The following is a 15,083-nucleotide window of genomic DNA, read 5'->3' as shown; positions in this document are numbered from 1 at the left end:
TTCAGATGAAGCATCCTTAGTATTGCCAGGTGCATTTTGCATTCCAGACAGACTTTGAGAAATCAAATTGACTTGTTGAGTCAATATCTTGTTTTGAGCCAGTATGGCATTCAGAGCATCAATCTCAAGAACTCCTTTCTTCTGATTAGTCCCATTGTTCACAGGATTCCTTTTAGAAGTGTACATGAATTGGTTATTTGCAACCATTTCAATGAGCTCTTGAGCTTCTGTAGGCGTCTTCTTCAGATGAAGAGATCCTCCAGCAGAGCTATCCAAGGACATCTTGGATAGTTCAGATAGACCATCATAGAAAATACCTATGATGCTCCATTCAGAAAGCATGTTTGAGGGGCACTTTCTGATTAATTTTTTGTATCTTTCCCAAGCTTCATAGAGGGATTCTCCATCCTTCTGTCTGAAGGTTTGGACTTCCACTCTAAGCTTACTCCATTTTTGAGGTGGAAAGAACTTTGCCAAGAAGGCATTGACTAGCTTTTCCCAAGAGTCTAGGCTATCTTTAGGTTGAGAGTCCAACCATATTCTAGCCCCGTCTCTTACAGCAAAAGGGAATAGCATCAGTCTGTAGACCTCAGGGTCAACCCCATTAGTCTTGACTGTGTCACAGATTTGCAAGAACTCAGCTAAAAACTGATGTGGATCTTCCATTGGAAGTCCATGGAACTTGCAATTCTGTTGCAGTAGAGAAACCAACTGAGGCTTAAGCTCAAAGTTGTTTGCTCCAATGGCAAGGATATAGATGCTTCTCCCATAGAAGTCGGGAGTAGGTGCAGTAAAGTCACCCAGCACCTTCCTTGCATTGTTGGCATTGTGTTATTTTCGGCTGCCATGTCTTCTTCTTCTTTGAAGAATTCGGTTAGGTCCTCCACAGAGAGTTGTGCCTTAGCTTCTCTTAGCTTTCGCTTCAAGGTCCTTTCAGGCTCAGGGTCAGCTTTAACAAGAATGCCTTTGTCTCTGCTCCTGCTCATATGAAAGAGAAGAGAACAAGAAAATGTGGAATCCTCTATGTCACAGTTATAGAGATTCCTTGAGGTGTCAGAGGAAAAGAAAAATAGAAGAAGGAGGTAGAAGAATTCGAACTTGATTAGATAGAGTTCGAATTGTGCATTAAGAAGGAGTAGTACTCCATAAATAGAAGGATGTGAGAAGGAGGGAAGAGAATTTTCGAAAATTCAATTAAAAAGATTTTGAAAACATTTTGAAAAATTGATTGATAATTTTCGAAAATTCAAAGTGAAAAAGAAATCAAGTGATTTTTGAAAAAGATTTTGAAATTAGAAATTAAAAAGATTTGATTGAAAACTTATTTTGAAAAAGATGTGATTGAGAAGATATGATTTGAAAACAATTTTAAAAAAGATATGATTGAAAAGTTATGGTTTTAAAAAGATGTGATTGAGAAGATATGATTTGAAAACAATTTTTAAAAAAAAGATTTGATTTTAAAAATTAATGACTTGCCTAACAAGAAAAGATATGATTCAAACATTAAACCTTTCTCAACAGAAAAGGCAACAAATTTGAGATGTTCAATCAAATCATTAATTGTTAGTAAGTATCTTTGAAAAAGGAAAGAAATTGATTTTGAAAACATTTGATTGAAAAGATATGATTTGAAAAAGATTTGATTTGGAAAAACTTTGAAAACTTGAAAAAAATTTGATTTTGAAAACAAAATCTTCCCCCTTTGCCATCCTGGCGTTAAACGCCCAGAATGGTATCCATTCTGGCGTTTAACGCCCAAAATGCACCCTTTTTGGGCGTTAAACGCCCAACCAGGTACCCTGGCTGGCGTTTAAACGCCAGTCTGTCTTCTTTACTGGGCATTTTCGAATGCTCAGTTTTTTTCTGTATAATTCCTCTGCAGTATGTTCTGAATCTTCAATTCTTTGTGTTATTGACTTGAAAAGACACAAATTAAAAATATTTTTGGATTTTTAATAATCAAAATGCAACAAGAATCAAATAACAATGCATGCAAGACACCAAACTTGGCAGTTTGTATACTACTGACACTATATGAGACACATAAACACTCAAGTCAAAAGAATTCAAAGATCAGAGTAAGAAATCATCAAGAATCACTTGAAGATCCTTGAGACACATGAATGAATGTATGCAATTGACACCAAACTTAAGATGAAACACTAGACTCAAGCAAGAAAAATTTTTTTGGTTTTTATGATTTTGTAAATTTTTTTTGTGATTTACGAAAATTAAGTGGAAAAAGATATCAAAATTCTTAATGAGAATTCCAGGAATCAGTGCAATGCTAGTCTAAGACTCTGGTCCAGGAATTAGACATGGCTTCACAGCCAGCCAAGCTTTCAGAGAAAGCTTCGGTCCAAAACACTAGACATGGCCAAAGGCCAGCCAAGCCTTAGCAGATCACTGCTCCAAAAGCAAGATTGATAAAAAATTAACAAGCTTCTGTGATGATAAGTTGAAACCTCGGTCCAATGAGATTAGACATGGCTTCTCAGCCAGCCAGATTTCAACAAATCATCATGAAACTCTAGAATTCATCTTCAAGAATTTTGAAAAAAATACCTAATCTAAGCAACAAGATGAACCGTCAGTTGTCCATACACGAACAATCCCCGGCAACGGCGCCAAAAACTTGGTGCACGAAATTGTGATCACTACTTTGTCCATATTCAAATAATCCCCGGTAATGGCTCCAAAGACTTGGTGCTCAATACCATGGCATAAACACAACTTCGCACAACTAACCAGCAAGTGCACTGGGTCGTCCAAGTAATAAACCTTACGTGAGTAAGGGTCGATCCCACGGAGATTGTTGCTATGAAGCAAGCTATGGTCACCTTGTAAATCTCAGTCAGGCAGACTCAAATGGGTATAGATGATGAATAAAACATAAAGATAAAGATAGAGATACTTATGTATATCATTGGTAAGAGCTTCAGACAAGCGTATGAAGATGCCTTCCCTTCCGTCTCTCTGCTTTCCTACAGTCTTCATCCAATCCTTCTTACTCCTTTCCATGGCAAGCTTATGCAAGGGTTTCACCGTTGTCAGTGGCTACCTCCCATCCTCTCATTGGAAATGTTCAACGCACCCTGTCACGGCACGGCTATCCATCTGTCGGTTCTCAATCAGGCCGGAATAGAATCCAGTGATTCTTTTGCGTCTGTCACTAACGCCCCGCCTTCAGGAGTTTGAAGCACGTCACAGTCATTCAATCATTGAATCCTACTCAGAATACCACAAACAAGGTTAGACCTTCCGGATTCTCTTGAATGCCGCCATCAGTTCTTGCCTATACCACGAAGACTCTGATCTCACGGAATGGCTGGCTCGTTTGTCAGGCGAGCATTCGGTTGTCAGGCGATCAACCATGCATCGTGTATCAGGAATCCAAGAGATATTCACTAAGCCTCGGATGCTTGTAGAACAAGAGTGGTTGTCAGTCACCTTGTTCATAAGTGAGAATGATGATGAGTGTCACGGATCATCACCTTAATCAAGTTGAAGAACAAGTGATATCTTGGACAAAGAACAAGCGGAATTGAATAGAAGAACAATAGTAATTGCATTAATACTCGAGGTACAGCAGAGCTCCACACCTTAATCTATGGTGTGTAGAAACTCCACCGTTGAAAATACATAAGAACAAGGTCTAGGCATGGCCGTGAGGCCAGCCTCCCAGTGATCTAAGATAGCATCAAACTCAAAGATAGCTACCCCGATGTCAATACAATAGTAAAAGGTCCTACTTATAGAAAACTAGTAGCCTAAGGTGTACAAAGATGAGTAAATGACATAAAAATCCACTTCCGGGCCCACTTGGTGTGTGCTTGGGCTGAGCAAATGAAGCTTTTTCGTGTAGAGACTTTTCTTGGAGTTAAACGCCAGCTTTTATGCCAGTTTGGGCGTTTAACTCCCATTTGGGTGCCAGTTCCGGCGTTTAACGCTGGAATTTCTTGAGGTGACTTTGAACGCCGGTTTGGGCCATCAAATCTTGGGCAAAGTATGGACTATCATATATTGCTGGAAAGCCCAGGATGTCTACTTTCCAACGCCGTTGAGAGCGCGCCAATTGGGCTTCTGTAGCTCCAGAAAATCCACTTCGAGTGCAGGGAGGTCAGAATCCAACAGCATCTGCAGTCCTTTTGAGTCTCTGGATCAGATTTTTGCTCAGGTCCCTCAATTTCAGCCAGAAAATACCTGAAATCACAGAAAAACACACAAACTCATAGTAAAGTCCAGAAAAGTGAATTTTAATTAAAAACTAATAAAAATATACTAAAAACTAACTAGATCACACTAAAAACATACTAAAAACAATGCCAAAAAGCGTACAAATTATCCGCTCATCACTAGTGAGAGTGTTTATTATTCAAAGTTGGTGAGGTTTGGGAACATTGGATGGGATAAAAAGGGTAGTACACTTTCATGTTTAGGAATTGGGTACACACTCATGTATTGATCAAATGTAAAACCTTATGCATTGATGTTCTTGTATATAGAAAGAAAAAAATGAGAAAAACAAAAGGAAAAGAAAAGAAACATAATATGGAAAAGAAAAAAAAAAGGGAGAAAAATAATAAAAAGGGGACAAAATGCCCCAAGGTGAAGTTCAATAAAAAAAGGAATCAATGCATAAGTGTTATGAACTAAAAAAAAAAAACAGAATGCATGAATATGTAAGAACAAAAGTGAAGAATGGGTAGTTAGAATAGTTTGAACTTGTATAGGTCATTATATAGTTAGGTGGGAGAGTCTATGCTAATCAAAGATTCAAATTCTAGCCCACTTAACCATACATGATCCTACCTTGACCCTAACTCCATTACAACCTAAATGAAAGACCTTATGATGAATGTATGCATGTATTAAATAAGTGTTGATTGTTAGAAGAAAATCAAATTTTGGAAAGATTCTTGCAAGCTTGAACTCTTTTTGATAATTCAATACAATTGTGGTTTGGACTTAATTCCTATTGCCTAGCTCTTGTGCCTACACATGCCCTCTTGGGAATTGACTTGTTTGAACTAAGCATTTCCATTTGCTTAGATAATTGCATTTAGATAGGATTCATATAGTTTAGTTGCATTCAATAAAAATCATACCCCTTAGTTCCTTCTTATTTTAGCATGAAGACATGCTAAGGTTTAAGTGTGGGGAGGTTGATAAATCCCATTTTTAGGGTTCATCTTGTATTGAAATTAGAGTATTTTGATAACCTTTTCTCGTATTTAACCTATGAATTGGCATGGTTTTGTAATCTCTCACGTATTTGTGCTTAAATGTAAAAACATGCTTTTTAAGCCTTATTTTGATGAATTCTGGTTCCTCTCTGATTCCATAAGATGCCTTGATATGTTTGCTAGTAATCTCAGGATGAAATAGGTTAGGCATGGATCAAAGGAGCAAGGAAGGAAGCATGCAAGTGGAGAGAAGCACAAAAGCCAAAGAAATTGATCTCGGCCATGCACGCGCACGCGCACAAGGCGCCCGCGCGCACATTGCAGAATCGGCCAGGGACGCGCACGCGTACCGTGCGCGCACGCGTACCGTGCGCGCACGCGCCGATGACAGCACATGACTTCATTAATGCAACACGTGCCTGGCGATTTGAGAGGGTTTCTGAACCCATTTTTGGTGCCAATTGCTAAGGGAAAGGAATAAAAGGATGAAGGATTAAGGGGAAGGGGGATCAATTAAAAAAATATAGAACATACTTAGATTAGTTTAGAGTTTTAGAGAGAGAAGCTCTCACTTCTCTCTAGAATTAGGATTAGGTTTAGTTCTTAGATCTAGGTTTTGATTCATCTTCTCTCCTACTTCTACTTCCCAATTCATTGTTGTTACATTCATCATTCTTCTACTTCTTTGTTGTAATTTCCTTTATATTGCTCTTATACTTTATTGTAGATCTACTATTGCTACTTCCATTTTCTTTCAATTCAATAAGAGGTAATTCATAATAATCGTTCTTCATTGATTTTCTATTGTTGATCTCTTGTTTTTGTAGTTGTAGACTCCTTTAATTCTTGCATTTAATAATGTTTACTTGTATTGCACTCTATGTGTTTGATGAAATGTCTCTTCTAGATATAGTGTAGGTTTTGTTCCTCTTGGCCTAGGGAGAGTAATTAGTGACTCTTGAGTTATCTCATTCCTTTGTTAATTGATAATTAGAAGTTGCTAATTAATTTGAATATCTCTAAAGCTAGTCATTCCTTTAGGAGATGATTAGGGCTTGAGGAATCAAATTGATTCATCCACTTGACTTCCCTCCATAGTAGAGGTTAACTAAGTGGTAGCAATGAATAATTCTCATCACAATTGAGAAATGTAACTAGGATAGGATTTCTAGTTCTCACATCTTGCCAAGAGTTTTGTTAGTTGTTAGTTTATTTTCATTACCATTTACTTTTCATGCTTCTTATCCAAAACCCCAAAATAACTCATAATCAATAACAAGACACTTTATTGCAATTCCTAGGGAGAACGACCCGAGGTTTGAATACTTCGGTTTATAAATTTGAGGGGTTTGTACTAGTGACAAACAACTTTTTTGTATGAAAGGATTATTATTTGGTTTAGAAACTATAATTTACAACAAGATTTTATTTGTGAAATTCTAAACCGTCAAAAATCCAATCATCAAAGTGACAGAGCGCGTTGAACATTTTCACTGAGAGGACGGGACTGTAGCCACTGACAACGGTGATGCCCAACATACAGCTTGCCATGGAAAGGAGTAAGAAGGATTGGATGAAGACAGTAAGAAAGCAGAGAGACGGAAGGGACAAAGCATCTCCATACGCTTATCTGAAATTCTCACCAATGAATTACATAAGTATCTCTATCTTTATTTTATGTTTTATTTATAAATCATCCATAACCATTTGAATCTGCCTGACTGAGATTTACAAGGTGACCATAGCTTGCTTCATACCAACAATCTCCGTGGGATCGACCCTTACTCGCGTAAGGTTTATTACTTGGACGACCCAGTGCACTTGCTGGTTAGTTGTGCGAAGTTGTGATAAAAAGTTGAGATTGCAATTGAGCGTACCTTGTTGATGGTGCCATTGATTATCACAATTTCGTGCACCAAGTTTTTGGCGCCGTTGCCGGGGATTGTTTGAGTTTGGACAATTGACGGTTCATCTTGTTGCTTAGATTATGTATCTTTTCTTCAGAGTTCTTAAGAATGAATTCTAGTGTTTCAAGGTGATGTTCTTATCATCACCAAAGCTGATTGATTCTCATCAATTTAGCTCTTGAATGCAATGTCCTGCTGAAGCTTGGCTAGCCATGTCTAATTTCTTTAGACTAAAGCTTTAGACTAACATTGCATGATTCTTGGAATTCTCATTAAGAATTTTGATATCTTTATTTTCTTTTCCACTTAATTTTCGAAAAAATCCAAAAAAAATATAAAATCTTAAAATCAAAAAATATTTTTATGCTTCTTGTTTGAGTCTAGTGTCTAATTTTAAGTTTGGTGTCAATTGCATGTTTCTTTTCTTCTTGCATTTTTCGAATTCATTCATGTGTCTTAATTGATCTTCAAGTTGTTCTTGATGATTTTCTTACTCTGATCTTTAAATTCTCTTGTCTTGAGTGTTTTGTTGTTTCTCATATGCATTCTCATTTTGTTAGTGTCAATGGTATACAAACTTCTAAGTTTGGTGTCTTGCATGCATTGTTTATTTGATCTTATTCTCATTATTAAATCCAAAAAATTTTTAATTTGTGTCTTTTCAAGTCAATAATACAGAGAATTGAAGATTCAGAACATACAGCAGAGGAATTACATAGAAAAAGCTGGGCGTTTAAAACGCCCAGTGAGGAAGGAAAACTGGCGTTTAAACGCCAGCCAGGGTACCTGGCTGGGCGTTTAACGCCCAAAAGGGTAGTGCTTTGGGCGTTAAACGCCAGAATGGATACCATTCTGGGCATTTAACGCCAGGATGGCACAAGAGGAAAGATTTTGTTTTTAACTCAAATTTTTTTTCAAGTTTTCAAATTTTTCAAAATCAAATCTTTTTCAAATCATATCTTTTCAATCAAATCTTTTTCAAAATCAATTTCTTTCCATTTTCAAAAATACTTGCTAATAATTAATGATTTGATTCAACATTTCAAGTATGTTGCCTTTTCTGTTGAGAAAGGCTTAATGTTTGAATCATATCTTTCCTTGTTAGTGGTGCGCGAAATTGTGATTCACTACACAACTTTGCACAACTAACCAGCAAGTGCACTGGGTCGTCCAAGTAATACCTTACGTGAGTAAGGGTCGATCCCACGGAGATTGTTGGTATGAAGCAAGCTATGGTCACCTTGTAAATCTCAGTCAGGCAGACTCAAATGGGTATAGATGATGAATAAAGCATAAAGATAAAGATAGAGATACTTATGTATATCATTGGTGAGAGCTTCAGATAAGCGTATGAAGATGCCTTCCCTTCCGTCTCTCTGCTTTCCTACTGTCTTCATCCAATCCTTCTTACTCCTTTCCATGGCAAGCTTATGCAAGGGTTTCACCGTTGTCAGTGGCTACCTCCCATCCTCTCATTGGAAATGTTCAACGCACCCTGTCACGGCACGGCTATCCATCTGTCGGTTCTCAATCAGGCCGGAATAGAATCCAGTGATTCTTTTGCGTCTGTCACTAACGCCCCGCCTTCAGGAGTTTGAAGCACGTCACAGTCATTCAATCATTGAATCCTACTCAGAATACCACAGACAAGGTTAGACCTTCCGGATTCTCTTGAATGCCGCCATCAGTTCTTGCCTATACCACGAAGACTCTGATCTCACGGAATGGCTGGCTCGTTTGTCAGGCGAGCACTCGGTTGTCAGGCGATCAACCATGCATCGTGTATCAGGAATCCAAGAGATAAACACTAGAGCCTCGTATGCTTGTAGAACAAGAGTGGTTGTCAGTCACCTTGTTCATAGGTGAGAATGGTGATGAGTGTCACGGATCATCACATTCATCAAGTTGAAGAACAAGTGATATCTTGGACAAAGAACAAGCGGAATTGAATAGAAGAACAATGGTAATTGCATTAATACTCGAGGTACAGCAGAGCTCCACACCTTAATCTATGGTGTGTAGAAACTCCACCGTTGAAAATACATAAGAACAAGGTCTAGGCATGGCCGTGAGGCCAGCCTCCCAGTGATCAAAAGATTCAAAGATCTCAAGATGAAAATACAATAGTAAAAGGTCCTACTTATAGAAAACTAGTAGCCTAGGGTGTACAAAGATGAGTAAATGACATAAAAATCCACTTCCGGGCCCACTTGGTGTGTGCTTGGGCTGAGCAATGAAGCATTTTTGTGTAGAGACTTTTCTTGGAGTTAAACGCCAGCTTTTATGCCAGTTTGGGCGTTTAACTCCCATTTAGGTGCCAGTTCCGGCGTTTAACGCTGGAATTCCTGAGGGTGACTTTGAACGCCGGTTTGGGCCATCAAATATTAGGCAAAGTATGGACTATCATATATTGCTGGAAAGCCCAGGATGTCTACTTTCCAACGCCATTGAGAGCGCGCCAATTGAGCTTCTGTAACTCCAGAAAATCCACTTCGAGTGCAGGGAGGTCAGAATCCAACAGCATCTGCAGTCCTTTTGAGTCTCTGGATCAGATTTTTGCTCAGATCCCTCAATTTCAGCCAGAAAATACCTGAAATCACAGAAAAACACACAAACTCATAGTAAAGTCCAGAAAAGTGAATTTTAATTAAAAACTAATAAAAATATACTAAAAACTAACTAGATCACACTAAAAACATACTAAAAACAATGCCAAAAAGCGTACAAATTATCCGCTCATCACTAGTGAGAGTGTTTATTATTCAAAGTTGGTGAGGTTTGGGAACATTGGATGGGATAAAAAGGGTAGTACACTTTCATGTTTAGGAATTGGGTACACACTCATGTATTGATCAAATGTAAAACCTTATGCATTGATGTTCTTGTATATAGAAAGAAAAAAATGAGAAAAACAAAAGGAAAAGAAAAGAAACATAATATGGAAAAGAAAAAAAAAGGGAGAAAAATAATAAAAAGGGGACAAAATGCCCCAAGGTGAAGTTCAATAAAAAAGGAATCAATGCATAAGTGTTATGAACTAAAAAAAAAAAACAGAATGCATGAATATGTAAGAACAAAAGTGAAGAATGGGTAGTTAGAATAGTTTGAACTTGTATAGGTCATTATATAGTTAGGTGAGAGAGTCTATGCTAATCAAAGATTCAAATTCTAGCCCACTTAACCATACATGATCCTACCTTGACCCTAACCCCATTACAACCTAAATGAAAGACCTTATGATGAATGTATGCATGTATTAAATAAGTGTTGATTGTTAGAAGAAAATCAAATTTTGGAAAGATTCTTGCAAGCTTGAACTCTTTTTGATAATTCAATACAATTGTGGTTTGGACTTAATTCCTATTGCCTAGCTCTTGTGCCTACACATGCCCTCTTGGGAATTGACTTGTTTGAACTAAGCATTTCCATTTGCTTAGATAATTGCATTTAGATAGGATTCATATAGTTTAGTTGCATTCAATAAAAATCATACCCCTTAGTTCCTTCTTATTTTAGCATGAAGACATGCTAAGGTTTAAGTGTGGGGAGGTTGATAAACCCCATTTTTAGGGTTCATCTTGTATTGAAATTAGAGTATTTTGATAACCTTTTCTCGCATTTAACCTATGAATTGGCATGGTTTTGTAATCTCTCACGTATTTGTGCTTAAATGTAAAAACATGCTTTTTAAGCCTTATTTTGATGAATTCTGGTTCCTCTCTGATTCCATAAGATGCCTTGATATGTTTGCTAGTAATCTCAGGATGAAATAGGTTAGGCATGGATCAAAGGAGCAAGGAAGGAAGCATGCAAGTGGAGAGAAGCACAAAAGCCAAAGAAATTGATCTCGGCCATGCACGCGCACGCGCACAAGGCGCCCGCGCGCACATTGCAGAATCGGCCAGGGACGCGCACGCGTACCGTGCGCGCACGCGCCGATGACAGCACATGACTTCATTAATGCAACACGTGCCTGGCGATTTGAGAGGGTTTCTGAACCCATTTTTGGTGCCAATTGCTAAGGGAAAGGAATAAAAGGATGAAGGATTAAGGGGAAGGGGGATCAATTAAAAAAATATAGAACATACTTAGATTAGTTTAGAGTTTTAGAGAGAGAAGCTCTCACTTCTCTCTAGAATTAGGATTAGGTTTAGTTCTTAGATCTAGGTTTTGATTCATCTTCTCTCCTACTTCTACTTCCCAATTCATTGTTGTTACATTCATCATTCTTCTACTTCTTTGTTGTAATTTCCTTTATATTGCTCTTATACTTTATTGTAGATCTACTATTGCTACTTCCATTTTCTTTCAATTCAATAAGAGGTAATTCATAATAATCGTTCTTCATTGCTTTTCTATTGTTGATCTCTTGTTTTTGTAGTTGTAGACTCCTTTAATTCTTGCATTTAATAATGTTTACTTGTATTGCACTCTATGTGTTTGATGAAATGTCTCTTCTAGATATAGTGTAGGTTTTGTTCCTCTTGGCCTAGGGAGAGTAATTAGTGACTCTTGAGTTATCTCATTCCTTTGTTGATTGATAATTAGAAGTTGCTAATTAATTTGAATATCTCTAAAGCTAGTCATTCCTTTAGGAGATGATTAGGGCTTGAGGAATCAAATTGATTCATCCACTTGACTTCCCTCCATAGTAGAGGTTAACTAAGTGGTAGCAATGAATAATTCTCATCACAATTGAGAAAGGTAACTAGGATAGGATTTCTAGTTCTCACATCTTGCCAAGAGTTTTGTTAGTTGTTAGTTTATTTTCATTACCATTTACTTTTCATGCTTCTTATCCAAAACCCCAAAATAACTCATAATCAATAACAAGACACTTTATTGCAATTCCTAGGGAGAACGACCCGAGGTTTGAATACTTCGGTTTATAAATTTGAGGGGTTTGTACTAGTGACAAACAACTTTTTGTATGAAAGGATTATTATTTGGTTTGGAAACTATAATTTACAACAAGATTTTATTTGTGAAATTCTAAACCGTCAAAAATCCAATCATCAAAGTGACAGAGCGCGTTGAACATTTTCACTGAGAGGACGGGACTGTAGCCACTAACAACGGTGATGCCCAACATACAGCTTGCCATGGAAAGGAGTAAGAAGGATTGGATGAAGACAGTAAGAAAGCAGAGAGACGGAAGGGACAAAGCATCTCCATACGCTTATCTGAAATTCTCACCAATGAATTACATAAGTATCTCTATCTTTATTTTATGCTTTATTCATAAATCATCCATAACCATTTGAATCTGCCTGACTGAGATTTACAAGGTGACCATAGCTTGCTTCATACCAACAATCTCCGTGGGATCGACCCTTACTCGCGTAAGGTTTATTACTTGGACGACCCAGTGCACTTGCTGGTTAGTTGTGCGAAGTTGTGATAAAGAGTTGAGATTGCAATTGAGCGTACCTTGTTGATGGTGCCATTGATGATCACAATTTCGTGCACCAAGTTTTTGGCGCCGTTGCCGGGGATTGTTTGAGTTTGGACAATTGATGGTTCATCTTGTTGCTTAGATTATGTATCTTTTCTTCAGAGTTCTTAAGAATGAATTCTAGTGTTTCAAGGTGATGTTCTTATCATCACCAAAGCTGATTGATTCTCATCAATTTAGCTCTTGAATGCAATGTCCTGCTGAAGCTTGGCTAGCCATGTCTAATTTCTTTAGACTAAAGCTTTAGACTAACATTGCATGATTCTTGGAATTCTCATTAAGAATTTTGATATCTTTATTTTCTTTTCCACTTAATTTTCGAAAAAAATCCAAAAAAATATAAAATCTTAAAATCAAAAAATATTTTTATGCTTCTTGTTTGAGTCTAGTGTCTAATTTTAAGTTTGGTGTCAATTGCATGTTTCTTTTCTTCTTGCATTTTTCGAATTCATTCATGTGTCTTAATTGATCTTCAAGTTGTTCTTGATGATTTTCTTACTCTGATCTTTAAATTCTCTTGTCTTGAGTGTTTTGTTGTTTCTCATATGCATTCTCATTTTGTTAATGTCAATGGTATACAAACTTCTAAGTTTGGTGTCTTGCATGCATTGTTTATTTGATCTTATTCTCATTATTAAATCCAAAAAATTTTTAATTTGTGTCTTTTCAAGTCAATAATACAGAGAATTGAAGATTCAGAACATACAGCAGAGGAATTACATAGAAAAAGCTGGGCGTTTAAAACGCCCAGTGAGGAAGGAAAACTGGCGTTTAAACGCCAGCCAGGGTACCTGGCTGGGCGTTTAACGCCCAAAAGGGTAGTGCTTTGGGCGTTAAACGCCAGAATGGATACCATTCTGGGCGTTTAACGCCAGGATGGCACAAGAGGAAAGATTTTGTTTTTAACTCAAATTTTTTTCAAGTTTTCAAATTTTTCAAAATCAAATCTTTTTCAAATCATATCTTTTCAATCAAATCTTTTTCAAAATCAATTTCTTTCCATTTTCAAAAATACTTGCTAATAATTAATGATTTGATTCAATATTTCAAGTATGTTGCCTTTTCTGTTGAGAAAGGCTTAATGTTTGAATCATATCTTTCCTTGTTAGTGGTGCGCGAAATTGTGATTCACTACACAACTTTGCACAACTAACCAGCAAGTGCACTGGGTCGTCCAAGTAATACCTTACGTGAGTAAGGGTCGATCCCACGGAGATTGTTGGTATGAAGCAAGCTATGGTCACCTTGTAAATCTCAGTCAGGCAGACTCAAATGGGTATAGATGATGAATAAGCATATAGATAAGATAGAGATACTTAGTATATCATTGGTGAGAGCTTCAGATAAGCGTATGAAGATGCCTTCCCTTCCGTCTCTCTGCTTCCTACTGTCTTCATCCAATCCTTCTTACTCCTTTCCATGGCAGCTTATGCAAGGGTTTCACCGTTGTCAGTGGCTACCTCCCATCCTCTCATTGGAAATGTTCAACGCACCCTGTCACGCACGGCTATCCATCTGTCGGTTCTCAATCAGGCCCGGAATAGAATCCAGTGATTCTTTTGCGTCTGTCACTAACGCCCCGCCTTCAGGAGTTTGAAGCACGTCACAGTCATTCAATCATTGAATCCTACTCAGAATACCACAGACAAGGTTAGACCTTCCGGATTCTCTTGAATGCCGCCATCAGTTCTTGCCTATACCACGAAGACTCTGATCTCACGGAATGGCTGGCTCTTTGTCAGGCGAGCACTCGTTGTCAGGCAATCAACCATGCATCGTGTATCAGGAATCCAAGAGATAAACACTAGAGCCTCGTATGCTTGTAGACAAGAGTGGTTGTCAGTCACCTTGTTCATAGGTGAGAAATGGTGATGAGTGTCACGGATCATCACATTCATCAAGTTGAAGAACAAGTGATATCTTGGACAAAGAACAAGCGAATTGAATAGAAGAACATTGGTAATTGCATTAATACTCGAGGTAACAGCAGAGCTCCACACCTTAATCTATGGTGTGTAGAACTCCACCGTTGAAAATACATAAGAACAAGGTCTAGGCATGGCTGTGAGGCCAGCCTCCCAGTGATCAAAAGATTCAAGATCTCAAGATGAAATACAATATAAAAGGTCCTACTTATAGAAAACTAGTAGCCTAGGGTGTACAAAGATGTAAATGACATAAAAATCCACTTCCGGGCCCACTTGGTGTGTTTTGGGCTGAGCAATGAAGCATTTTCGTGTAGAGACTCTTCTTGAGTTAAACGCCAGCTTTTATGCCAGTTTGGGCGTTTAACTCCCATTTAGGTGCCAGTTCCGGCGTTTAACGCTGGAATTCCTGAGGGTGACTTTGAACGCCGGTTTGGGCCATCAAATCTTGGGCAAAGTATGGACTATCATATATTGCTGGAAAGCCCAGAATGTCTACTTTCCAACGCCGTTGAGATCGCGCCAATTGGGCTTCTGTATCTCCAGAAAATCCACTTCGAGTGCAGGGAGGTCAGAATCCAACAGAATCTGCAGTCCTTTTGAGTCT

At 37.9% G+C, this 15,083-nt stretch overlaps 1 non-coding gene across 1 annotated transcript; it reads left to right on the top strand.

The window, feature by feature from the left end:
* Positions 1-336: 336 nt before the first annotated feature.
* On the top strand, positions 337-444 carry LOC130959695 (small nucleolar RNA R71). The gene has a single exon (XR_009078763.1). It is a non-coding gene; the product is annotated as a small nucleolar RNA R71 (small nucleolar RNA).
* The last annotated feature ends 14,639 nt before the right edge of the window (positions 445-15,083 follow it).

The sequence above is a fragment of the Arachis stenosperma genome, chromosome 10 (assembly GCF_014773155.1).
Source record: "Arachis stenosperma cultivar V10309 chromosome 10, arast.V10309.gnm1.PFL2, whole genome shotgun sequence".
NCBI classification, from domain to species: domain Eukaryota; kingdom Viridiplantae; phylum Streptophyta; class Magnoliopsida; order Fabales; family Fabaceae; genus Arachis; species Arachis stenosperma.
This window is presented reverse-complemented; position numbering and strand designations above follow the sequence as displayed.